The sequence below is a fragment of the Cimex lectularius genome, unplaced genomic scaffold, assembly GCF_000648675.2.
Source record: "Cimex lectularius strain Harlan isolate CLEC.00 unplaced genomic scaffold, Clec_2.1 scaffold74, whole genome shotgun sequence".
In the NCBI taxonomy this organism is placed as follows: Eukaryota; Metazoa; Arthropoda; class Insecta; order Hemiptera; family Cimicidae; genus Cimex; species Cimex lectularius.
Genome location: NW_019392795.1, coordinates 1,648,098 through 1,661,038, shown reverse-complemented (window position 1 = coordinate 1,661,038; position 12,941 = coordinate 1,648,098). Strand labels below are relative to the sequence as shown.

At 36.9% G+C, this 12,941-nt stretch overlaps 1 non-coding gene across 1 annotated transcript; it reads right to left on the bottom strand.

Moving 5' to 3' along the window:
* Nucleotides 1–11,829: 11,829 nt before the first annotated feature.
* Trnae-uuc lies at nt 11,830–11,902 on the bottom strand. The gene has a single exon. It is a non-coding gene; the product is annotated as a tRNA-Glu (tRNA).
* Nucleotides 11,903–12,941: the final 1,039 nt, after the last annotated feature.

Below are 12,941 nucleotides of genomic sequence, written 5' to 3'. Positions count from 1 at the left end.
CTTGGTAGGACGAGAGCCTTGGTACCGTGGATATCACTACGACAGGGCGCAGACCACGACAATAAATAGAATGCTGACGATTCATGGGCTATGTGGCAACTATTTCAATGAAATAAGAAAAAATGAGTCACCTCAACGCCAAGAGTGTGGTTACGTGGGAGATCTTCAGCACATCATAATCAGATGCAAAAGAAACAAACAAGAAAGAAGTAGCATCTTAGGAGAAGATTTAAACTACGAAATTCTGCTTTCCTCATGCACCAAAACGACATACAATAAAATGTATAAATTCTTGTGCAGTGCAAAAATAAAAATGCAACAAGAAAAAATAAGGTTGTACTTAAAGTTAACCATGTAATAATTATTTTGTTAAAAAATGGTTGTATATATTGATTATACCAAATAAAAAAAAATCTATCTGCTTATCAATCTCATCTGTTTCTCTCATCTTCTCTCACTATTTGTCTCCCTGTCACTCTCTGCCTCTTTCTTTTGCTCTCTCTCTCCCCTCTCTCTCTTTCTCTCCCTTCTTCTCTATTTTTCTCTCACTCTCCCTTTCTCTCCCTATTTGCCATTTCTTTCTCTCGCTACACCTCTCTCTCTCTCTCTCTCTCTCTCTCTCTCTCTCAGCTTCTATCTCTCGCTTTTTTCTTTCTCTACCTTTTAACCATTTCTTTTTCTCTGTCCCCGTCTCTAGCTACACCTCTCTCTCTTTCAGCTTCTATCTCTCCCCCTTCTATCTCCCGCTTTTTCTTTCTTTCTCTGTCCCCGTCTCTCGCTACACCTCTCACTCTCAGCTTCTATCTCTCACTTTTTCTTAATTTTCTCTCCCTTTCTCTCCCTTTTAGCCATTTCTTTCTCTCTGTCCCCGTCTCTCACTACACCTCTCTCTCTCTCTCTCTCTCTCTCTCAGCTTCTATCTCTTGCTTTTTCTTTCTCTTTCTCTCCCTTTTAGCCATTTCTTCCTCTCTATCCCTGTCTCTCGCTACACCTCTCTCTCTCTCTCAGCTTCTATCTCTTGCTTTTTCTTTCTCTTTCTCTCCCTCTACACCTCTCTCTCTCTCTCTCACTCTCTCTCTCAGCTTCTATCTCTTGCTTTTTCTTTCTCTTTCTCTCCCTTTTAGCCATTTCTTCCTCTCTGTCCCCGTCTCTCGCTACACCTCTCTCTCTCTCTCAGCTTCTATCTCTTGCTTTTTCTTTCTCTTTCTCTCCCTTTCTCTCTCTCACTCTCTATCCTCTCTTTCTCTCTCTAATTCGGTTTTCTTCTGATTTCATCTCTCTCTCGGATTTAGCAGCTAAAAGAAACTCAATATATAGAATTGGAAGAAACGCTGTTGAGCGCACCTAAAAGCAATGTGGTATGATGTGGAAGTCAATCAGTAATTGATAAAAGAGAGATAATTCTTTCCTACTCTGCAATCAAGTACGAACCCATTTATGTAACACCGTTACAATCGGTCACAATCTGATAATCTACATAGATTGATCATCATCATAGATGACACATGCAAATCCCTAGAAATCCAAGACAACCCTGGAAACAAAAACTTTTCAAATTGTTACACGAGGTCACGTCTGGACTTGGCGATCGATGGCCAGCAAGAGAAATTTGATAACCAAATGCACAGATTATTTTCAGTAAGGTGTAAACAAAATTAATCAATATGGGAGAAAAAAAATAAAATCTAGTCCTCTGATATGTGCATTTTTTTGAGCCTATCGATCTACTGTTTTATATCTCTACGTAGGGCATTATTTATCAGGTTTATGGCAGATTGTAGTTTGCTGTTGGTAGAAAACACTAAAAATGCAGTTGAAACGCTGGACAAAACGGGCCACACGAAAAAAAATCGGATGTTGCTTAAGCAAACAAAAAGCTTTCTGCCCATATAATTTCATTAATACGCCTGTTAATTTGAACGGACAACAATGGAACGATTATCAGTAATTACACAATCCATTTTAAAATTTTCCTATGGTACGTCCCAAGGCGAAACCTAATGAGAAGTTTCCGTTCCGCACGGTGTTTATAATGCGATCTGTCATTCACGAAACGCTTTCGGCCAGAGTGAGAGGAGGAGTGAGGAAAAATGAAACGATAATTAAAATTAACATACTTATTACACACCGAGAGCCAACACTCGGAAAACGTTTTATACTAGTTTTTATTAAGATTATGTCAAGACGTCCAAGGTTACAAAATGCTTTTGTAATTAATTGCATGGCTAATAGATTCTAAAATTTTCACGTCCAAAATATAAAATGGTTTGTTTATAATACACAGGGTGTTTAACTGTTTCTTTCACTCTCAGTGTCTCTCTATGTTGTCTTCTCTCTATCGACAATATTCTATCTCGCTTTATCACTAATATCGCTTGTCTAAATTTTCTACTTGTTTTGACCTACAAGTTTCTCTAACTCTATATATTCTCTATTTTTCTCTCTCACTCCCCCTCTCGCTCTCACTTTCTCACTTGCTCTAAGTTTCAACTTTTGTACCTATTTATTTAGAAATCGTGAGATGCGGTCTGGTGTGATGTAGGTTTCAGAAAACCATTTTCTTTATCGTGCCAACGTTTCGATCTTTATTGAGATCATCTTCAGGGCCTGGGATTTACAAACATCACATAAATCCTATATCACATAAATTAAACACATTTCTCTTTTCCGATAACTTCAAAATAGCTTTCAAAAATTATAAAACAATTTAAACACTAATTCACTACTTTCGTGGTCCGCTTGACCAATTAATACAAGACAATTAAAACATTGAAAAATGGCAAAAGGAGGGAAAACTCATAAGGTGGGGTTGAGATGGGGAGTTGATGTCCGAGTGGATCGAGGTCACGATAGCAGCAGCGGCGTATCTAGCCGAAGGTCGTGGGTTCGAATCCCTCTCGTGCCATTAACTTTTTTTCATCTCAACTAAAAACCTTAATTAATTCAAACACTTTTTTTCCAAAATTAAAGATCCCACTCCAATAACAAATAAATCAGACGTAATCTACAAGATCAACTGTTTAAACTGTCAGGCAACTTACATCGGTCTTACATCCCAATATCTGGACAAGAGAGTAAAGCAACATATCTATGATTGCAAAAAACCCAAGCAAAATCCTACAGCACTCGCTACCCACCATCTTGAACACCAACACAATTTCGACTTCAAAAATCCAAAAGTATTACACACAGAACAAAACAAACATAAACGTAATTTCTTAGAAATGGTTTATATCAACAGAGATAAACACAGCATCAATTACAGAACAGATACATGTAAACTCAGTCGCAGCTACGCCAATATCATTAATCAAATTCAATACAGATAACATACCTATATCATCACATTACATTCCACACATCAAATATTTTTCACATAGTCTAATTTTCCAACAATTTAGCTTTCCTTTTCCTATTTATCCCTTTCTATATAATCCTGAAAGGATAATCTGGCCGAACCATTACCAACACATTTTTTCCCTTCGTCGGCTCTTTTCACCTCAAAGAAGCCGACGCCTTATACAAAAATGTCTTTTCTATACCGACTTCCTTCCCCACCCCTTCAAAATCCAACGTATATAAACATAAAACAGCAAAATCTCACTGGCACTCTCAACACGACACGCAAGAATGGCACAATTACACAGAAGACAAACACTTTGAGTGAGTAGAAATACTTTGATTGAATATAAAAAATATATTTTGCATTGTATAAATTCACTTTTCCACATCCTAAATGTATTTGTTAAATGTAAACAATGTTTGTAAATCCCAGGCCCTGAAGATGATCTCAATAAAGATCGAAACGTTGGCACGATAAAGAAAATGTTTTTCTGAAACCTACATCACACCAGACCGCATCTCACGATTTCTGAATAATTATCGATTAACGGTCACTAATCACCACACACTTTTGTACCTATGTCTCCCTCTCCCTTCGTTTGTCGCTTCCCTTACTCACTCACTTTCTCTCTCCCTATCTAAATATCTTCCAATCTATCACTATATTTCTGTCTCCGTCTGTTCACCTTTGTATCTCCCTTCTGATGAACTGCTTGTTTGTTAGTTTACTTTTTCATTTCACTTTTTTCAACCCCTTCTTCCTCAACCAACTATTTCTGTCTGTCTTTTCTATCTCTCCCTTGCAACCTTTTACCCATTCTATCTTTCTCTCTTTCTATCTGTCTGTATCTAACTATCTCTATCTATCTCTGTCACCATGTGTATGTTTATCCTGGTGATCTATCTACAAACAAAGCTATCGGTTTCCTATTCTGTCACTTTTTGTTTGTTTGTCTTTATTTTTTTTTTTTGCCCTCAATCGTATTCTCTCTCTCTCCCCCGTGTTTTCCCTATCCCTATATGTCCCCATGCTTATATATATCTATCTAACTACGTATATATATATATATATATATATATATAACATATTCGTCTGTGTACCTTTGTATCTTCCTTCTGATAATCTGCTTGCTTGTTTGTTTTAGGTTTACTTTTTTATTTTACTTTTTTCAATCTGTGTGGTGATTAGTGACCGTTAGTTGATGGTTATTCAGAAATCGTGAGATGCAGTCTGGTGTGATGTAGGTTTCAGCAAAACATTTTCTTTATCGTGCCAACGTTTCGATCTTTATTGGGATCTCATCTTCAGGGCTCAAAGTGATTGTTTTCTGCGTAGTTGTGTCATTCTCTCTTAACAGGACACCCAAGAATGACACAATTATGCAGAAAACTGAAGATGATCTCAATAAAGTTCGAAACGTTGGCACGATAAAGGCAATGTTTTTCTGAAACCTACGTACACCAGACCGCATCTCACGATTTCCGAATAATCATCGACTAACGGTCACTAATCACCACACTTTTTAATAATTGAGTCAATTTTCATAAAATTCGTTTCCGAGATCTACAAGCTAGTGTGTTTTGTAAGGGATTATCTGCTCAATGACACAGAACAATATATTTTAGGTATCCTCACAGTTTGACTTTATCTTCTCTTTTTTTCATCCTGCGTTTTAACTAAATTTTGTTATTCTGTCACGGACTTTATTTACAATGATTGTGCTAAGTTTATTAAATTCCGTAGGTATTTAATGGAGGAAATATTTAAAAATTTACAAGATTTACAAAAATTGTTTAAATTTAACAAATACATGGAAGTAGAAAAACGTGAATTTATACAATGCAAAAAATATTTTTTCTATTCAATCAAAGTACACAGGAAACAAACACTTTGGGTGAGTAGAAATACTTTGATTGAATGTAAAAAATATTTTTTGCATTGTATAAATTCACTTTTTTCCACATCCTATATGTATTTGTTAAATTTAAACAATGTTTGTAAATCCCAGGCGCTGAAGATGATCTCAATAAAGATCGAAACGTTGGCAAGGTAAAGAAAATGTTTTTCTGAATCCTTTTTTCAATCTCTTCTTACTCAATCAAATATTTTTGCCTGTCTTTCCTCTCACTCCCTGTCACGCTCTTTCTCTCTCTTTTTATTTCACTTTGTCAATCTCTTCTTACTCAACCAATTATGTCTTCTCTCCGTCAATCTCTCTCTCTCTTCTCTCTCACTCTCTCTCCCCTTGGTATCCGTTTGAACCTTTTTAACCACTATATCCCTCTTTCTATCTATCTTTATCTATCTATATATCTCTGTCGCTATGTGTATTCTATCTTTGTGACCTACCTATATACCTAGCTATCGTTTTCCTTTTCTCTCACTTCTTGTTTATCTGTCCTTATTTCTTCTGCCCTCATTCGTATTCTCTCTCTCTCTCTCTCTCTCTCTCTCTCTCTCTCTCTCTCTCTCTCTCTCTCTCTCTATCTCTCTCTCTCTCTCTCTCTATCTCTATCTCCCTCCCTCCCTCCCTTCCTATAACTTTTTTAAGCTACAGAAACGACGATCTTTACCTTCTTACGACGGTCTCAAAGTTGAAAATTTGGTGAATTGATTTGCTGGTTCGTATTCTCGTAAACCAACAGATCAACAAGCAAACTCGGACATATTCACGATAAAAGAAAAAAACAATAATCCAGTGTACAGTTCAAAATCAATTTTTTACCTACGGTCGTAATCGTATGTGACCCATTTCCCCCCGGTGGTTATCTTACCCAATACGTTTAGATTCTCAACTGTCGATTTGCTTGCATATTTCTAAACACGAGATTTTCGAAACCGACGTTCAGCCGTGCACTCATTAATACTAATCTCAGCCCAGATCAAGTGTATTCCGCTCCTAGACAAATTTCGTTAGTCATAAATCCAAGCCTTATGTTCCAAAATGGTTGGACGGATGATTAATTCAACTTGTCTCTGGGCTTTTTTGGTTATGGATGAATTTCAAGCAGATCATGAATGTCACAGAGTGTTAAGAAACTTTTTTTTTTAATTACCAAAAAGTAGTTTTGTATGGTGTAACGCAATGGCCTTTGACCTTTAACACAATCGGTCAAAATGAGATTTTCTTTCGGTTAAACTGTAAGCGGAATGAATGGACTGGGCCATTAGGGGACCTGAGATGAAGTCCCATGAAATTAGAGCTTTATTTTACTTTTTTTTTGCTTTCATTTTCGGAAAAAACACCCCGGAGACAATCAACCACAAAAGGGCAAATTATTTTAAGAATGGGGTGGGAAAGGTAAAGCTGAATGGAGCCTTTTGCAATTTCAGCCCCGATGGCTCTAATTTAAGGATGCCAAGGGTGTCCACACGTACACCTGCCCATTGATTCCAAGGTAGTTTTGATTCGATGGTTGTATATTAATTAAATTTTGCAATTCGAGTTCTATTCGAGATTCAATTTTTTGAAGGGGGCTTAGATGATATACATTATCTAATGTTTCCTTTTTCTTTCTGTTATTTATATTTCGTGTAATGCTTTTACAATCGGGTTATTAGTCTGAATCATGCTGTATAATAATAATAATAATACTTGGCCTTTGAGACATTTCGTAACTTCATCGTTTTGCGTTTAATAATGAGAACTGACATGTGCAATCGCAAGTTGTTAATTATTGGGGGAAAATTATGGCAATTATGCATGCAAACATGGTGATTACAACGTGTCTGATGCCGGGAAAGAAAAATGGCTTCATTTCCACAATGTTTATTTATTGCCAAATGATACGTGCCCTGTGTTCCACGATTCCACGCATAGTTCGGCGAGTCGATTGCACAAAAATGCCGGGCGTGTTTTTTTTTTCTCTCTCGCTCTTTCCATTGTTTAAATCCTTTGTGATTGAAGCTTAACGGGCTCGACTGTTAAGAGGAAGATCGTCAAACGAGCCGGGATGCAAGGTGAGTCGGACGTGGCAAAAAGAGACAGTCACGAGTGGAGGCAAATTATCACGTGGACCTCGTTAGCTTCCAAGAGTGTCATTACTATAAGGAGAAAAACTCTCCCAGTCGACACGAAATCCCGCTTATATCACAACAATTTCCATGTCTTTCGAATCGGGCCCGAATAGTTTAGTGAAAATCACACCTTGTGCCCAAGAAACGCGTAAAAACCATGGGTTTTCAGACTTGGTCAGTTTTGAATAAAATAATTATTTATTTAGTAATGTTGATACAATGTAGCACTAGTATAATTGAATTTTCATCCAATAATGTCGTTCATTACCATACTTTAAATTTAATTTTTATTACGTTTCGTGGTCCGCTTGAAAAATGGCAAAAAGGAGGGAAAATTCAAAGGTGGGTTTGAGATGGGAAGTCAGTGTCCGAATGGATCGAGGTTACGATTGCTCAAGTGGTAGAGCAGCGGCGTATCTAGCCGAAGGTCGTGGGTTCGAATCCCGCTCGTAGCACTAGCTACACAGTAGCTAGACAGTACACTAGCTTTTCTCTGCTTATTACCCTGAGGTTGTTTTGACTGTTGCCTTTTTCCATCTCAACCAATACCTAACATAAAAATTAATTAATTGAAAGAAGTTATTTGGTCAATCGGACCACAAAATATAATGGATTTAATAAGTAAAACGAAGTATATCTTTACTAAAGCTCTCCGTGGCCATTTCATTTATCGGCGAGAATCCAATCCTGATTGCACGACATTTCAAAAATGACAAAAAGGAGGAAAAATTCGAAAGGTTGTTGGTTGAGATGGGGGTTGTTGTCCGAGTGAATCGAAGTCACGATAACTCAAGTGGTAGAGCAGCGGTGTATCTAGCCGAAGGTCGTGGGTTCGAATCCCGCTCGTAGCACTAGCTTTTTCATTTCAACCAAAACCTTACATACAAGGATTAATTAATTTAAAGAAGTAATTTGGTCAATAGACCACTAAATATAATGGATCTGTATAAATGTAAACAAAACTTCACAAGTGCAGTTGACTATCAATAATAAAATTAAGATACATGCTTTTGTCAACACTATAATTAATTGCAATTAGTGTTCTGATTAAAATTATATTTTAGAGTAACGATTACAGGCAGAAGGATTATTTATTTACTGAAAAAACACTCAAAAATAACCTCACGTGACAATTATCCGACGTAACGAGTTCCACAAATTCCGTCATTAAACAAGATCAAATACTTAATTAATTATACACAATTTTTTTTTAAATGAAAAATTTGTGTCACAGGCGGGATTCGAACCCACGACTTTCGGCTCAATACGCCGCTGCTCTACCACTTGAGCTACCGTGACTTCGATCGCCCATGCCACAAACTTCTCATTTCGACTACCCGATTTTATTCTAATTATAAGCAAATTTCATTTCAAAAAATTGTGTATAATTAATTATGTATTTATAAATTTAATAGAAGCTGATAAAATTTAGTATTAATCTAGAATCACACCTGTGAATCGTACACAGTCCCGCTAATGTAGTATAATCGTTAAAAAAAGTGTTTCTATATGAAGCCGAGATTTGCTTATAATTATAATAAAATCGGGTAGTCGAAATGAGAAGTTTATGGCATGGGCGATCGAAGTCACGGTAGCTCAAGTGGTAGAGCAGCGGCGTATTGAGCCGAAAGTCGTGGGTTCGAATCCCGCCTGTGACAAATTTTTCATTTCAAAAAATTGTGTATAATTAATTAAGTATTTATAAATTTAATAGAAGCTGATAAAATTTAGTATATAAGATCAAATACTGTTCAAAAGCGTTTTTCAAACAGTTAGTGACGTTAGCTTGGGTGACACTGACTTTTTTATCTGAATCAATACTTTAATTAATTGAAAATACTTTAAATTTATATTCTGCTGGATCCTTGAAAGCTGGTGAAACCTGTCCGTACCTTAAAGTTTTGTATTTATTTGAATTTTGCACAATATCTTTGTTGAACCAATATTTTGTAGTCTCCGAATATTTTGTTCTATAAGGACCGGTTCAGCTACTCGCCGTCTTCAGTAGAAGGCTTGGGTGTGAATTTAATTATTAGTGTCCAACAGCCGTACATTCTAGCGGGGACGGTAGTTATTCGATATTTGTCTATCAGACCCACCACTGTTGAAGGCGAGAGCCCGAAAGGCGTCTGCGAGGAAAATCAGCCTAAAAGAGCGATCAAAACAGGAAGGAAAGGAATACCAAAAGAACGAGCATTGACAGACTAAAACAGCTAAGAAAGGAAGTACAAAACTATGAAGATTGGCATATTAAAACAAAATGGATTTGCAGAACTGTCTAAAACTGCTAGCACATCAGGACTAAACAATAAGGATTAGACTAAAATAACGTGTATTGACAGACCAAAAGAGAAAAGAAAGCCACGCCAAACCTTCGAAAAAGGAAATACCTTGACATCAATGAAGAATATAGAGCGGAATAGGAAGACCAAAACAGAAAAAATAAGGCAGACTAAAACAACGAGGATTGTCAGATTAAAACAATGTGGATTGGCAGACCAATACATCAAGGAAAGGCAAATCGAAAAAAGCTAGGATTGGCAGAACAAAACAACGAGGAATGGCATACCAAAACAGCGAAGATTAGCAGGCCAACTCTACGAATACAAGAAATACCGTAACAGAAGGAATAGAAGTCCAAGTCAACGAGAATTGGGAGACCGAAACAGCAATTAAAGACGAGAGAAACAGGCCGACTATAAAAACGAAGAAAGGTAAAGGAAAATAGCAAGAATTGGCCACTAAAACATCTACAACTGTCAGGTCAATCTATCAAGGATTGATCACCAAAACAGTAAGAACAGGCCGTCCAAAGGACCTAGGATTTGCGTGCCAAAACAACAGGGATTGCCAAACCTACACAGAGAAGAAAGTAAATATTAATTATAAAATAACGAAGAAAGACACGCTAAATAAGCGAGGATTGGTAAATGTTTAAAGTGTTAGATGTATCGACCTCTTTATATTTAGGATTTCTCTCGATCTCGGTATGGTCTGACAGTTATAGTCCTTGCCAATGTTGGAACTGAGTCTATCTTCAAAGAAATTTATTAAAAACGTAATAATGTCAATTTGAAGACATCTTCAAGATTGTTTTGCCTGACAGTGACTATAGAATAAGTCGAAAGCTTGGAAGATAACAAATGAATTTGTTTTTTTCATTCAGACAATACGGAGATCCAGAGTATAATTTGTAAATTATAACAGCGAGGATTGTGAGACCAAAACGACGATTATAGGTAGATCAAAATAGCGAGGATTGGTATATGCAAACGGGGAGGATTGGCAGAACAAAATAACAGGAATTGGGAGTCAAAAAAGCGATAAAACGCTGACCAAAGCACCGAAATAAGCAGATAAAAAGAGCATAATTGCCAGACTTAAACCACGAGGATTGGCACACTAGAGTAATGAGGATTGTCAGACCAAAACAGCAAAGATTGCCCCCTAAAACAACAACTTCAAAATAGCCATCATACTGCAGTAGATACAATCAAAAAGTACTGGTTGATGCAAAATCGGACTCGTCCATCAATTCAAGTTTTAGTTTCTGGTTTTGTTTTGGGACACAAAATTTTTAAAGCCGAATCACTCATCCAGATAAACACCTAATAGATGAATTTCTGCTACATGGATGATCCTAGCAGTTTTGAATAAATTAATTCCAAACGCAAGGAAATTAAGGAAGGAAACTGTCTTATCTAATAATAAAGCCATGCGTGCCTCACTTTTACATAAATTTTATTATAATATTTTTTTATTATAATAAAATGCAGTATATTAAACGTAAATGTTTCTCATTTTTCATTTCTGATCCAATTAATTACACAACATTTATAAGTGTTTTCTGCCCAATTTTTTTTTTAAAGACAATTGAGGCTGAAATGAGTAGCAAGAGCAATAAGAACTAGTTGATGTGATAGCCTGGTTTTTTCCTTGCCAGTTCATTTATAGAGTCGACCTAGGTAGTGCTAAAGCGCATATCGCTGAAAAATTTACATCACCTACGAGTTTTTCCTTCAATTTTTTCTATGCTATGCTTTGTTTCCTTATTGTTTACAATTGTTACAAAAGGCGCTAAAGATTTTAAAAAAAGTCAAAATAACTAAATATATTAAATTCATTAGTTTTCGTGCTTTTTAAAAGGATAGTTCCTACTCACAGTAAGTTGTTTTGCAACGATCCGGATTTCGAGCCTTTTAGCTCGTCATCAGGTTGAAGGACTTCTACAACCACGTCTCTCAACATGAATTGCCAAAGTGAACCGCTGATACCTCCGCCAACGCGACGTTCCAATTATCAGCTGATTTTTTNCGTTGCAAAACAACTTACTGTGAGTAGGAACTATCCTTTTAAAAAGTATTGAACACCACACTCAGTCCATCATTTATCATTTCTATTAGTTTTCGTGGTCCGCTTGACCAATCTTTCAATTAATTAAGGTTTTTAGTTGAAATAAAAAAAGTCAGTGTCACGAGCGGGATTCGAACCCACGACCTTCGGCTGGAAACGCCGCTGCTCTACCACTTGAGCTATCGTGACCTCGATCCACTCGGACACTGACTCCCCATCTCAACCCCACCTTTTGAATTTTCCCTCTTTTTTCCCATTTTTCAAATGTCGTGTAATCTATTTGATTCTCGGCGACAAATGAAATGGCCATGGAGAGCTTTAGTTAGATTTAACAAAAGTCAAGAATAACTAAATATATTATTGATAATGTCTGATGACCTTCAATGTTCTCTGTCCTATTAAGGTGTTACCTTTAATTTTCCATTTATTGAACTCTGTATAAATAGAAATGGAGAATTTGAGAAGGTTCAGTCTTTATAAGTAAAATGGGCAGATGATTAAGTGTATTCAATACGAGATTTTTAATTGGTCACAAGGAGGCATTGTTGTGACAGATGATATAGGCAGTTGACCTTTTTTCCTCCAGAACAGCGGGTTCCTTTTTAATTTCCAGGCTTAATCCGATCGTTCTGAACTTTCTCATTCATTTTCTCTCTCACAGGCCTCGCATCTGTTTCCTGCCTTTTACGAAAAGCGCTTACATCATGCGATCTGCCGAGGGCCGTGTCTTCGAATACCGTCGCCGTCTCACAAAGTTCCAAATGGGCTTTTCGCGTGAGCCGGACAGAAACCGACCCGGGGGAAATGACGGTGATAATTTTTTGTTTGTTAATTGGCTGTTTTAATACGATTTTTTTTCCTTCTTCGCCCCCTTCCAGGGGCCGCTATCTCGGTAAACGCTGTTTCCGGCGTTCCAGACATTAACTCTGTTACGAAACATACAAACACCTTTTCTCTTCACGTTATAACTCGAAAGGTACTCTTTAACTTCTTCCTAGCTCAGACGGCCGAGACGGTTATCAAAAACAACAATTTTCGAAAGATAGCCTTGAGAAATAAGACTCCCCTCGCTGAGAAAACTAACCATTCCTCTTTATCGAACATACTAATGGCTTCCGGCCGGTGTAATTGACATAGTCTTTTCAGTTTGTTACTCCAAGTAAAATAATGGCACGACAGTAATCATAAAAAGGTTTGTTTCTCTTTTAGTTTTTCCCCTTTTTATAAT